General features: G+C 42.4%; 1 protein-coding gene and 1 pseudogene across 1 annotated transcript in view; one reads left to right on the plus strand and one right to left on the minus strand.

Annotated features, from left to right (window-relative positions):
- The window catches only part of GPC3 (glypican 3), a 419,817-nt gene that overhangs the window by 336,192 nt on the left and 68,730 nt on the right, over positions 1–14,895 (minus strand). The window lies entirely within an intron of this gene.
- Positions 1,993–2,335, plus strand: LOC125157852 (40S ribosomal protein S26-like; annotated as a pseudogene).

Raw genomic sequence — 14,895 nt, forward strand, 5'->3', positions numbered from 1 at the left:
CTCAGAGCCTGGAGCCTGCTTCGGATTCTGTCTCCCTCTCTCTCTGCCCCTCCCCCACTCACGCTCTGTCTCTCCATCTCTCTCAAAAATAAATAAATATTTTTAAAAAATTTTTAAAAAGAGTCAGAGGCCATCCAGATAGACTAGCTTCAGCGCCTGAGGAAACAGATGTACATACCTCACTCCTTGCACAACATCTGGGGGGTTCAGCAAAAGAAAGGTACAAGGTTTCACCTTCTTTGAACCTTTTTACCAACCTATATCTTCCTAGTTAACTGAAAATAAATTTCCTGCTCAAATGCTCCTCCAACAAAATGACAAGGGTTGGGGGGGGGGGGGCGGTGCGGGCAGGGACTGAGGTGAGGATATGAAATCTCACCTAGGACTGGTTTAAAGGTTCTCGAAGGAAACCACTTGCTGAAACCTTCTGTCACGGAGATCCCACTGTTCAGCTCCACTCCATACTCTCTTGGCTACTTGGTGGTGGCAGGGTCACCACCAGTGGGCAAAGCAGGCTTCCAAACAAGCTATGGCCAGAGCGACCGCCAACTACTAATACCAAAAGGCCCAGCAAGCAAACCCCAGGGGGAATCTGGGAACTTGTTCACGAAGTAGGATTATGTTTTGTATTTTCCATATCTCTTTCTTTGGAAGACTATGTTGTTAAATTGCTCATAAAGAGGATCATATAGGTTTTCCAGGAGTTTCGGCTTGAATCAAAGGAATGACTATATTTCTAGTTAATCCAATAACATACCACTATAAAAATCCACCCAAAAAAAAACCCATCTCTATGATAGACGTATTTAAAGGCATCTGCTGAAATGCTACCTTTTAATTCAGAAATTATAAGTCGAATAATTCTAAGTTTTTGAAAGAAGTTATAAAAAATGCTCAGAATGCATTAACGTAAGTGAATTAGTACACCAATTATTTATTTAATATTAAAGGGTTTCGTGTTTAATTTGGAAATATTCTCAATCACAAGCACCAATTTTTTTTTATTTCACCAAAACAATCCAAATAATTTGCTCATTTCACACACACACACACAATTTTTAATTTGTCTCTAGATATGTTTGAGTGAAGGTTATGTATCTGAAAAGGAAAACAAACAGTAATTGGTTTTTTTTTTTCCCAGAAAACAAATTTGAGGAGTATGTTTTTAAGCCACTACCCCTGGAATGTAAAAAATGTCTTTCCTCACTGGAAATATAACTGGAAACTAGGAAAGTCCTTTGTTCTACTCAGTTACAAATTTCCAGGCTGTGTGACCTGAGCAAGTGACATAGACTGTGAGTCTCAGGTGTGTTAGAACTAGCAAAGAATACTATTGAACTTTACTTGGGGTTGAGCCAGAAGACATATGAAGTCCTTCCCATTTCTAAAAATCATGTATGAAGATGCCATCTAAATGTAAGAACCTGTTTTTAAATATCTTGCATTAACCCAGTATTGGAGCACTACCTATTTCGTTAAGTAACAGAAACTACAGTGATATTTCAAATAAGCCTTTCTGATGAGGAAGAGAGTTACGAGGACATTTTAAGGGATGCCTGGGTGGTTCAGTCAGTTGAGCATCTGACTCTTGCTTTCAGCTCAGGTCACGGTCCCAGGATCGTGGGATCGAGCCCCACGTTTGGCTCCACGTTGGGCGTGGGGCCTGCTTGCGATTCTCTCTCCCTCTCTCTCTCTCTCCCTCTGTCCCTCTGTCCCTCTACCCTGCTCACATGCATACACTCTCTCTCCATTTAAAATTAAAAAAGGACATTCTAAGATACTCCATTGCTGTTACTTTTCTTTCTTTTTTTTTCTATTTTTCAAACACTTTCCATAATGCGAATATATTACTTTTGTTCTCAGAAAAAATAATGGTCTCCATCTTGGCATGTGGGTTTAGAGATTTAAGATGGTAGTAAAGGGCATTTTCTTTCCTTTTTTTTTTATTCATCATAAGAATTATAAATCTGCTCTCAGGTCCTCGCTTCCAAGATGACCAAGGAAAGAAAGAGTAACAGTCGTGCCACAAAGGGCCACGGCCACATGCAGCCTATGCACCAACTGTACCCACTGCGTGCCCAAAGACAAGGCCATTAGGAAGTTCGCTTTCTGGAACACAGGAGAGGCTGCCGCCTACAGGGACATTTCTGAAGCAAGTATCTTCGAGGCCTACGTACTTCCCAAGCTATATGTCCAACTACATTACTGCGTGAGCCGTGCCATTCACGGCAAACTAGTCCAGGATCACTCGCGTGAGGCACCGAAGGACCGAACACCCCCACCCCGATCTAGACCCGTGGGGGCGGCCCCACGACCTCCACCAAAGCCCGTGTAAGGAGCTAAGTCCTTAAGGGATGAAGAAAAACTGTTCTCTGGGGGAAAAAATAATAAAATGGAGATTATACTTAAAAAAAAAAGGATTATCAATCTGCAGTATAGAAAATTTAGGATATACGATATAAAGAAAATACCCATGATTCCACCACCCAAATATAATCTCCATTAATATTCTAGCAATTTCCTTATAGTATTTTCTATATGTATGCTATAGATCATCAACTGGGGTCAGATAGGTTGCTTTATGTTTTGCTATTTTACATATGTATGACTTTGTGAGCATTTTTCACTGTCATTAAAAATCTTCGAAAACACCATTTTAAGAGGATTTTTTTAATGTTTATTTATTCATTTTGAAAGAGAGGGAGAGCAGGGGAGGGACAGAGAGGGGAGAGAGAGGATGCCAAATAGGCCCACGGTGTCAGCAGAGCCCCCCACGCCCAGCTTAAACTCAACAAACCGTGAGATCATGACCTGAGCTGAAACCAAGTCGGCCACTTAACCGACTGAGCCACCCAGGTGCCCCTGAAAACACCACTGTTAATGGTTTTATCATACTGTGCTCTATACAACCATTCCCAACGGCTCACTATTGTCAACCGAACTTCCTTTTCGCGTACATCGTTTTGCAGCAAGTCGCTGGCTGAGAAGGAAAGGGCAACGCTGCGGGCAGCCAACCGGGGGCTGACTCTCATCATTCCCACCCCTTCCCTCCTTACTTGCCTTTCCAGCGCTCAGTCCTCCTCCCCTTCACGGTCCTCAATCTGGCTCTGGATTCTGATTAGCCTTGACCCTGACACACTGAGCACATGTGACCGAGGAGAGAGCCAGACACACACAGGACTACGGCTGGAAGGGCAGGGAAGGCACCAAGGACCTGGTCCTCGGGCTGCCTGCTCTCCGCCTGAAGACCTGAGTGGGCACCGGGCACCGGACAAGCAGCGACTGGCGTCCCTAGCCCGGCTTGGATGGCAGAGACAGCACGGGATCTCCATCCACATAGCCCCTGAGGACGTTAGCAGCAGCTGTGTCCACACTGAGGTACAGCTGAAGTGTTTTGATCCGGTGCTATAACCTTAAGATAACCACTAACATCCTCATCTATAGCCAGCTCATGTTTTCTGATATATCTGACATGATTTTAATTGGTATTTAATGAGAGCTTGGTACCAGTCCTTGCTCACTCCTAAGTTTTCTTTTTTCTTTGACATCCCAGAGCCCTGTGTTTCTTACATCATTTCTTCCTCTGGTCACAGACTGTGTGACAATAAAGTGTGTCCCTGGAGCACATGCGTCTTGTCAATAAAAGAGTTTTTCAATAAAATGTGGTCTCCTTTCCAGAGCATTGCAAACTAATTGGGAAATAAAAAAGGAAAATACCTGAAAGGCTAGAGAATAATAAAACTAAATGCCGAGACCATTGTCAGGCTGGCAGTATGTGCTCTGAGAGGTCAGAAATGACAAAGAGGCCAGTTTGAGATGGAGAGGACCAGGCAGGGCTTAGCTGTGAAAATGCATAGTCCTTGGTCCCCCCAGAGAGAGACAGGGAAGATGTTCCCAAGACTAAGAAAGTCACTGAGGGGGACATGTGCCAGCACCAATAATCACTCTAGCATATCTACCCCCACAGACTCAAATATTGGGGAGAAAGCAGGAGGCAGTTAAGGCAAAATATGCTGGCTAGGTCACTGGCTCAAGTCTAGCTAATCACGAGAGGCTTTAAGGACTGCATTACAGAGGTAAGACTCGGATACTTCAAAGAGAAACCTAAGCCCTTGATGAAGCAGCACTAAATAAGCAGCAATAAAAAAGAGAAACAAACAACACTGGGGCCCAGATTTGTATAAGAACAAAAATAAAGAAAAACAGCCTTTCCTGAAAGAAAGTTGACATCTAAGTGCAAACGGCCTCAAGGTTACCTTTCATTTGCTTTTGCCATTTGTACCTGACCTTATGCACACGGTAAAGAAAGGAAATTTACCACCCCGTCTTCACCCCATGGGGTACCATCTGCCCCTTTCAGAAGACATTCCCCCCCACCATCAAGCACCAATATTTTACATGTTTATCACCAGACACTTATTCTCCACACCATTTTGTTGTTGGTGTTGTTGGTGTTGTTTAAAAAAAAAAACATGGGTCGAAAAATCATGTAATCAAGAACCTCATTTCATAGAAAACTGGGAAAACTGGAAAGAGTACATCTTCTACTGAGATTTGCCAACATGTTTTGCACATTCTGGGGGAAAACATTCGTAAGAATTGTGTGTTCTCTTCCATAAATCACTCCAACAGAATTCTTTCTGTATTATTCTATCTCTATCTAAATGGAGATCGGAGACCCACTGGCTATCTCCCATTGAAATAACCTACAGGTTCCAATGGAGTTATCTGCAGGCAAATGATCAAGCTATTAACACTTGCCAGACCAGTGAGACTGTAAAGTTAACTGTGGATGAGGTGAACGGAGCTTTGAAGTCCACGGTTTTCTTTCAAGTTACTCAGATCCCCATATAAGAATACTCATCCCAGGGAGATCACACCTTCAGGTTATCAGACGAAAAACCTCTTGTCAGCACCAACCAGCCTAAGACATCTTAAAAGAAAATGCATATCAAACCCATTCTCGAAGCCTCTCTGCTCTTTGGCTTTGTAGAAATGCCAATCCAATGCTGTATGAATGTTTTCATTTAGAGGAGATTTGGGGTAAAAAAAAAAAAAAAAACCCAACAACAACAAAAAGGGACTTGACCAGTTCTGAAGTTCAGTGTGCTTCCCATCGAGATAGAAATAAGGTGATACAAGAAAAGATGAAGGAAAATATTTAAAATAAGAGGGAGGAAAACACGGGAGAGGGGAGACAAAAAGGACAAAAAATAGGTAAAGAACAGAAATTGCTGGTACTAAACTCACCTTTTTTTTCCTTCTTTTTAAAAATTTATTTTAGAGAGACAGACTGCATGCACACAAGCAGGGGAGTGGGGCAGAGGTAGAGAGAGAATCTTAAGCAGGCTCTCCACTCAGCGTGGAACCCGACGTGGGGCTTGATCCCACGACCCCGTGATCATGGCCTGAGCCCACATCAAGAGCCAGATGTTCAACCCACTGAGCCACCCAGGTGCCCCAAATTCACCTTCTTGATAGTATTGTCCCCCATTATCCTTAACATGCAATATACATGAAAACAGGAGAAAGTTAATTCCACAGAGACAGATACACATGTTAAGTAGAACTGACGTTGCAAAAAGCAAGATCGTATGTTAACATATGTAACAATTCCACTTTCTTCAAACTGAGATTGTCTTCAAACATTCTGAACATTCTCAGTGAAACCAGGTATGTTATTTACCCCTGAAGAGTGCTGATTTCCCTCAATATCACAAACAAAACAGACCCATCTAGTTTTCTGAGGTCAGCAGTGCCCTTTTATTAAGTGGAATTAAGAAAACAATAGTGACTCCAGGACCAAGAACGAAGTTTGCATCCAACGTGCCTTGTGAACTGGTACACGGCATGTAAAATTAAACAATAGATATTGGGAAAGCTACTAGTAATTTTGATAGAAGAAGAAAATTGAACTAGATTGAATATCTAGAGAGAGTCATGGGTTAGTGCAAATTACTTGTAATGGATGCATTTTTACAATATACAGAGGTCTGACAGCTTCAACTTTGATGCATCTGAGCAATATCTAAATATCTCTTAGAGCAGATTTTGATTTAACAAGATAATACCTGATATCCAGGTTCCTCCAGTATCCATCAAGCCACCCGATCTTACCCATTAGCAACCCATCTCTCATCTGTCCCTCGTCACCTCCAGGAGCCAGCCATTCAAGACTTTATTAAGTGCCTGCTACCTACAAGGCACTTTTTCATCTCCCTTTGCAAAGGGTACCTGGCGCTCCAGAATCCGGGATGCTGACCTTTTTTTTTTTTTTGTCTTTTGAAGAGTTGCATCACCTTTGATTTGTGAAGTTCATTAACGTAGCCTTGATCTAAAGTTGTTCGCGTGGTACAGTTACATCTATGTGTTTTGAATTAAAGTGACTTAAAATTAATTTAATTAAATTTAGAATGAAAATCAATTTTGCTCTCAAGATGTTTGGGTTTGTCTTTTCCTCACAATTTCAGAATGCCCTTGATAAAACTGGCGATACACAGGGGCTCTGAAGACTGTCTTCAATGTTAAAATGAGTTGTAAAGAAAAATTCAGAAAATGCAAAAAAGGAGACCAGATGCAAAACTAACTGATCTTCTTGCACTGAAAAATAGCCAATGTTGACGTCTTGGTATGAGACTTTCCAGGATTTTTTTACATACAGGTTTAGATGTATTTATTTCCGCTCAGTTACAGCATACCATATAGACACAGCTGTGTATCCTGTAGAAACTACCAACTATAATGGCTTTATAACATTCTCTTGAATGGACATATCACAGTTTATGTAACCATTCACTCCTCTATGATTAAATATTTTGTTGTTTCCAGTTTTTTGTTGTCAGAAAACACCTCTGTGCATAAGGCTTTCTCTTTCTGTGTTCGGGATGGCTTTCATAGATGAAAGTCCCAGAAGTGGAATTATTGGCCCTAACCGTGAATATTTTAAGGCCTTGGAGAATACATATTGCCAAAATGCAGCTCCAAAAGGTTGTACCAGAGATGTAGGAGAGGGTGTCCACTTGACTAAATCCTCACTGGTGATGGGTATCATTTTGTCATGTACTCTTGTCCTAACCTGCACATTAAAAAATGTTATCTCGTCACTTTCATTAGATACTGGTGCCTGAACTTTAACCCATTTTTTTAAATGCTCCTTTTGGAGAGAATGCTTTTTTCAGATTCCTGTTAAAGCAGACACGTACATCTAGTATCAGGTCCTAGCAGAGGCCAAAAGAAAATGAGAAGAGAAAAAAGACCCATTCTGAAGCTTTTAGGAACTTTTTAAGTTCCTTTTCTGTTCTTTTATTTCATGACTACAGATGCCAGGCACTACAGCTTTTCATCGGTTTTCCCCAAGGCCCTCGCATGTAGAAATTGTACTCACTAGTTGTCTAAACATTGCTAAGGACCCACCTGTATCACTCACACGGTACTAGGCCCCGCAGATGTCACTGTGAACACAGAGCCCCTGGCCTGATCTAACAAGGCCTGAGCCTAGGGAGGAAGACACAAGAGCTGTACAGACTATGAGAGCAGATAACAAGGGAACCTTAGCAAAGACTTGAAGGGTCTACACCAAGGCCTAGGAGTGCCTGGCTGGCTCAGTCAGTAGAGCATGCTACTCTTTTTAAAAAAAAAAAAATTTTTTAATGTTTATTTATTATTGAGAGACAGAGAGAGAGAGAGAGAGACAGAGCATGAGCATGAGCATGGGAGAGGCAGAGAGAGGAGGAGACACAGAATCCGAAGCAGGTTCCAGGCTCCGAGCTGTCAGCACAGAGCCCAACGCGGGGCTCGAACTCACGGACCGCGAGATCATGACCTGAGCCGAAGTCGGATGCTTCGACTGAGCCACCCAGGCGCCCCTAGAGCACGCTACTCTTAATCTCAGGGTCACGAGTTCAAGCTCCACATGGGGCAAGGAGCCTACTGAAAAAATAAATAAATCAAACAACCTGAGGCCTAAAGCAAAAGTTAATCTCCTCGGTTCTTTCCTTCAACCATTTCTCATGTGACATCATTTTCCCATCCATCCTGGTCACTATCTTCTGGATACACTCAACTTTGTCAACGTTCATAAAATGTGGCGACTACGCTTGAACATAATACTCCAGATGTGGTCTGATCAGCACACATGCTTCTAATACAGCCTAAAATTGTTTTGCTTTTTAAAAAAAAATAAGCTGCACCACATTGTTGGCTCATATTAAACTTGCGATCAACTAAATCCCCAAGAACTTTTTACATAAACTGCTGCCAAGTCACATCTCTCATATCCTGTGCACATGCCATTTTTTAAACCTAAATTCAAGACTTTACATCTATCACTGTTAAATTTCATCTTGTAGGTTTTGACCTAGAGTTCCTACAAGTTGAGGTCATTTTAAATCTGGATTCTGTCATCCTATATATTGAACGACGCCACCCAGCTCTATATTACCTGCAAAGTGGAAAGCCTGTCTTTGTGATCAATTATGATCAAGAATGTGCTCCTTAGGTCAGGGGCCAGGACCTGGACACCTTTGTTTTCCTTACAGTGCTAAGTACGGTGCCTTTTACATAGTAGATGCTCAGTAGCTGTTAAGTGAACGAATGCCCAGGCAGAGCCAAAGACAGTTCCGTGGCCCTTAACTAAAAACATCTTCCTCCAGGTTGACACTCAATCGGTTGCTCAAGCAGCTGTGAATTTGCCTAATTACTAGTTATGCAGTCAAATTTCACAATCTTATGCACAAGGATATTACAGAAGACTCTCAAATGTTTTGCTAAAAACCAGACATCCTGTATTTATATTTGACATTCTGGCACAGTTGTTCTGATGCAGCCATGACAGAAACAGAGGCTGTTTATCATTCACCTCCCAGACACTCTTTCCTCAATCCTTACCCAGCGTACAGGGGACTTTTGCTTTCTAGTTTCTTCACTATGAACATATGAAGATGTGTTCCTTTATTGCATTACATTCCTCACCTTTCAGAAGTAAATGTTTAAAAATAATTTTACATTAAAAACTGCATTGAGAGGGGCGCCTGGGTGGCGCAGTCAGTTGAGCGTCCGACTTCAGCCAGGTCACGATCTCGCGGTCCGTGAGTTCGAGCCCCGCGTCAGGCTCTGGGCTGATGGCTCAGAGCCTGGAGCCTGTTTCCGATTCTGTGTCTCCCTTTCTCTCTGCCCCTCCCCCGTTCATGCTCTGTCTCTCTCTGTCCCAAAAATAAATAAACATTGAAAAAAAAATTTAAAAAAAACTGCATTGAGAATGTGAAAATTCTATACATTTATAATCATAGAAAACAGATGCATTTTTAAGTTTGTTAGATTTTGAAAGAGAATAAACCCTGAAAGAGCCAACCAGTCCTATTCCCTCAAAACGTGATACTGGCGTTTCACCCTTTTGAAAATAGCAGACACATATTACTTTTCCATAGTACATTATATGGAACATTAATGAGACAGTGGATGGTCACTGAGTCAAAGATTCCCAGTGGAGCCTGTATCTGGGACGCTGGGACCATACTGCGATCCAAATATCCTTCCCTACTCCATTCCTGTCCCTTGAAAGTTTGCAATCAGAGATTTTAAGCAATACACTATTCAAGAAATGAAAGAGTTCTCAGAGAAAGAGCAGATAGTGTGCCCAGAATGATTAATGGCCTTTCAAAGATGAGCAAGTGTGGAGAACACATGATTGCTGGTGATGTGGGCGTTGCCTGCCAGATGGTGCCTGACCCCCCAGCCCATCCCCCCAGCCCATCCCTCAGCCCTTTGCTGAGCATCACCCCATGCATGACACCCATTCCATCCTTGACCCCCATTTCCACCTCAGCCCCAATCTCTACCCTCAAGGCGGAGGGATGAAGTGAAGCTGAGGGATGGGGTGAGGCTGTCTGTTTTGCACATTACTTGGTAACTTAAAAAAAAAGTCACTGAACGTTTTATTAGTCTGCTTTGGAGGCTGTTGCAAAAGCCCCGCCGCCCCCACCACTGTGTTAAAATGGTCTCACCATAAAGTTCCCAGCATCAAAAGAGGTGAACAAAGCAAAGCATGTCCAAATGCCATCTAACCACTTACGTGATAGCATGAAAAAAGTATCTAGGAATTAGAAGACTTGAGCAGGAGTTCCAACTTCTACTAAATGGCTGACCTTAAGAAATTCTATTTCTAATCTGAGCCCGTCTTCCTTGCAACTGGAAAGTTTAAATTACATGATCTTCATAGCTGCTTCTCCAAGTCTGACTCTCAGACTACCTGGTACTGTTGTTGAACTATACATTTGTAGTTATCTTGCCTTTAAGCACCTCTGGGTCAAGGACCATGTCTCACACTTCCACACAATCTGAGCACACAGTAGGTACTTACGACCATTTTTCAGTTGAATTGACTTCCCATGTGCTAGACTGGTTGTAATTAGGCTTCTATTCATTGACTTTACTCAGAGGAGCATAGGACATCACAGGTTACCTTGACTGCTGGTCAGACTCTAACCAGCATCAGGGCCAAACTCTTTGCTTATAGGGCATAAGAATTGCAGGGATGGCCCAAGAAAATACTGAGCCTTCCAGGGAATCTGATGCAGGTCGTCCGTGACCCACTATGACCAGATGGAGTGATGCTTCCAAGTGACCTCTTCAACCTCACCTCCTCCTCACTGCCCTTGACCTAACTGACGTGTGCTAATAAGTTAAAGGCGAAAAACACTCTCTATAGTAACAGTCCAAGAAAGAAAACAGTGGCCTGGTGAGATACTGCTAATAATTTATTTTATTTTTTTAATATTTTATATTTTAGAATAAAGTTTTTCCTAAAACAAAAGCATTTCAGTAATGTTTTTTTTTTTTTTCAAGTTAGATTCTACCCCCATCGAGCTTTTCTTTATGCTAACCACTGTAGGGAACAGGTCTTAAAAACTCAGAACTTTTTTGGGGGTGCCTGGGTGGCTCAGCCAGTTAAATGTCTGATTCTTGATTTTAGCTCAGGTCATGATCTCACGGTTCATGAGATCAAGCCCCTGCATCAGGCTCTGCACTGTCAGTGTGGAGCCTGCTTGAGATTCTCTTCTCCCTCTCTCTCTGCCCCTCCCCTGCTCTATCGCTTTCTCTCTCTCTCTCCCAAAATAAATAGAGTTAAAAAAAAAAACTCGAAACCTTTAAAACATTTTTTCATATTTATTTATGAGAGAGAGAGAGAGAGAGAGAGAGAGAGAAACAGATTGCGAACAGGGTAGGGGCAGAGAGAGGAAGAGGGAGACACAGAATCCGAAGCAGGCTCCAGGCTCTGAGCTGTCAGCACAGAGCCCGACGCGGGGCTCCAACCGTGAGATCATGACCTGAGCCAAAGCCGGACATACTGAGCCACCCAGACACCCCAAACCTTGGAACTTTTTAATCCTCATTTTGCCAATGTAAGAAATTCATTCTACAAATTTTCATTCAATCCCAAGTACATGGTAGGCACCGCGGGAGCTGCGGACAAAGTACACATTTTACACATCTGTTCAACCAGATATAGGTTAAAATCCTGGAAGACACATCAGCCTTTTATCTTCTTTTCATGACAGTGATTAAAAACCCAGTTCTTCCTGTTAAAAAAAAAAAAAAGGTACGTTCTCATTTCCTCATTAAGAAGATAATTCACTGAAGGCTAATCTGAATATGTTTATGCTGCCACCCTAGTGGAGTCCGATTGAAGAGTGGTGTCACTGCAATTCTGGGCTCCCATGCCTTACTAATAATTAGAAGAAATGGAAGAACTGAACAGATAACTGAAATTTCTCAATGGGTCTATCCTTTCTTTTAGCCTCACTTCACAAGAATGGCATACATCTGAACTCTTGTCCTTTTGTACTTCTCCCATTGAAAATGATGGGAGCCATGGCAGATTTCTGCCTTTCAAAAGTGAAATGGTCACCAAAAATGCTAGCTGAGTGAAAACAGCCCAAGTAAAGCATTTGGTTTGGCACGTGGAGAATCCTCAATGAGATGTTAGTGCCTGGTGGTCCTGTTACCGGCCTTCAAAAAGACGCAGAGTTTCTCAATTCTGATTCTTAAGTAGTATCAGGTTTAAAAGTTTTCACATCAGGCAAATCCGCCACACAGAAAAGAAAGCGGGCCCTCACCAATGGGCATTCGGGCCTTCCCTAAAAATCTGTGGAAGTGGTTTTCAAACTCGTTGTCTCAACACATTGGTATGTCCAGATCAGCTGTGAATATGTTTTGCGTCAGCTGTTACTAATATTGAACTACCAACATTTGTAAGTAATTTTCTCTCAAAACACACACACACACACACACACACACACACACACACACACAACAGTGAGTTGAAAGTTGCTCCTATACTATAGAAATACCATTGCTAAATCACTCACATTCCAATAGGCTTTCCAGTCCAGGAGTCAAGAAAGGGGCGGGATTGCCCTTGGTGCACTGGGAACTGCGCAGAAGCTTGGCGAGCCCCGCCTGTGGGAGGGACTCGCCTGGGAAGAGTGCACCCGGAGGAGTGACAAGCGCACAGCCAGGGATGCGAATTAAGCTCAACCCTGGGCAACCCACAGCACGCAGTGTGTGAAAGTTATCAGGCTTAGCTCTCATAATGGCTGGGAGTTGCTCGTCCGTACGATAGCTTGAACTTCAATTTTCAAGACACGAGTTTGTAATGAGTTGGGCTTGGGGGATTTTGAGGGGGTTGGTTTTATGGGGGAGGGAGGGCATTATTCCAAAGCAATTACGTGTCTGATTTTCAACTCTCTCAGGCTGCAAGCGATATAACAGAGAGTGGCAAAGTGACACTACGTTGAAGTGAGAAGGAGTTCGGTGTTTGCAGCCAGAGAAGGAAGGTATTCTCTTTTAGACCTACTGAGTTTTGGTTGATGGTAGGAGATCTGAGTGGAAAAAATACAACCGTATGTAACTTATCTGAGCTGGTTTCCCCGTGTAAAATGGGCTTAAGATTCTGCCTCGAAGAGTGTCGCGAGAATTGGAGATGACGTATATGAAGTACATGGCACGATGCCTGACTCTAAAAGACCATTTTAATTATCATTAGTCCATTAGAAACACAGGACTAAGGCATGGGCAAGAAATCGGAACCGGAGAGTTCATTACACTGAGGTTGCAGTTGAAGCCATGCAACTGAATGAAGAGAGGAGAGTGGTAAAGACATCCCTTCGGGGAACAGTCACATTTGGATGAAAGAGAAAGATGTGCCATGAAAAAAAGGAGAGAAGGAATTCTCAGGCCGGTAGGAGGGAAGTAGATATGTGTAGTGTCACAAGCCAAGGGAAGAAAAATATTCAAGGGCAAGGAGGAAAAATAAGCGCCAACGAATTCAGCAAAAAAAAAACAAAAAAAAAAAAGTCAGTCGCTGGTAATCTGCAGGGGAGCAATTTTAGTAAAGAGGCAGTGGCAGAAGCCAGATTACAAGGTGTTTCGGAATGAGTGGTAAAGAAATGGAGCCAGCAGATGTAAACCACTCACTTGAGAAGAGAAAGTCAATAATATCTCAGTCTGACAGCTGGACGTGGGCCAGACGTGCAAGAACAGACTTTAGCCGTAAAGACTTAAATGTGGGATTTTAATATGGAATTTGTGATGGCTGCAGGTATAGAGGGGCCTCCCAAGGGAAAAACACATTCCTCCTAAAACTAAATATGGCTTTCATAAACTCAACAAAGAGAGGCCAACCTAGGTTGTTTCTTAAATCTCCATGGCTTCAAGATAATGCCACTCAATTCTAGGGCTGCAGAGAGGGAAAAAACAGAATGAAAAATTTAAGAATGTACAAAGATCGGTGAAGAGCCTTCTCTATTTGGTGGCCTCCCTACGGAGCTTTTGTTCTCAAAATTCCCAGACTCTCCAAGAGTCTTAAAGGAGCGTAACCCAATCAAGCCTCCTCAGGTTAAAAGGGGGGGGGGGGAAAGCTTGCCTATTAACTCCAAACCAATCGCCTCCCCGCTTCCCTTGTATTACACAAAGTCCCTATTTTCAGTGAGTAAATAAATAACCCCCCAGAAGCAGAATAGTTTTCTGAAAAAGCTGGGAGGGTCCACAAAGCTGATTAGGGCTTGTTTATTTGAAAGTTTCAAATAAAAGGCATTTCAACTGGTCAGGAATGTTTGAGGACTATTAAAATGTGACAGGATTCACTAGGGTAAACATGTCCTGCCTCAGGCTTCTTGGAGCCTCTAATCCCTATAACAAGCAAGGTCCTAAATAAGAGAAGTAATAATACTAGCTACCATCATTGAGCAAGCGTGTACCATGTGCCCTTTACATGCATTGTCTCATTTAATCCTCACAAGAGCACTGGGAGGTTAGATATTATTAACCCCGGGGATACAGAGCTGCTGGGCTAACCCTGGCGCCAAAGGACCTCCCAGGTTTTGTTAGCATAAATGCCCTATACCTATACCCCGGCCATCAACTTGTATTTTCTTGTCCCAGCACTGCTCTTTGACTGCTTGGTTTTCAACCAGTTAAAAATACGTAAACTTCCCTACATTTTGTCCCCACTCTATATTATGTCACACACGCCTTGGAAATAGACGCCAGTTCAAATCCTGGCTCTGTCCTATCCAAGCTACATGGTCGTAGGCAAATGACTTCCTCCGAAGGGTAATAATGGTACCTTCCAGTGTTGTTGTAAAGACTGAGATACTAGTACAGGGCCTAACACACAGTAAATAATCAAAAACGTGACTTTTGAAAAATTTGAGCATTGAGTAATTGTTTGAGGTTTCCCTCACTAAAGATTATTTGTTTTATAGTAGATATATACATATATATATATTGCTGTAAAATCTTTGAAAATTTCAGAAAAAAATATATAAGGGAAATAAAAATGAGCTGTTAACCTACCATCCAAAAAAATCCCCAGATATTGAAGCATAGATGTATATT

Source organism: Prionailurus viverrinus, chromosome X, assembly GCF_022837055.1.
Source record: "Prionailurus viverrinus isolate Anna chromosome X, UM_Priviv_1.0, whole genome shotgun sequence".
Taxonomy (NCBI): Eukaryota; Metazoa; Chordata; class Mammalia; order Carnivora; family Felidae; genus Prionailurus; species Prionailurus viverrinus.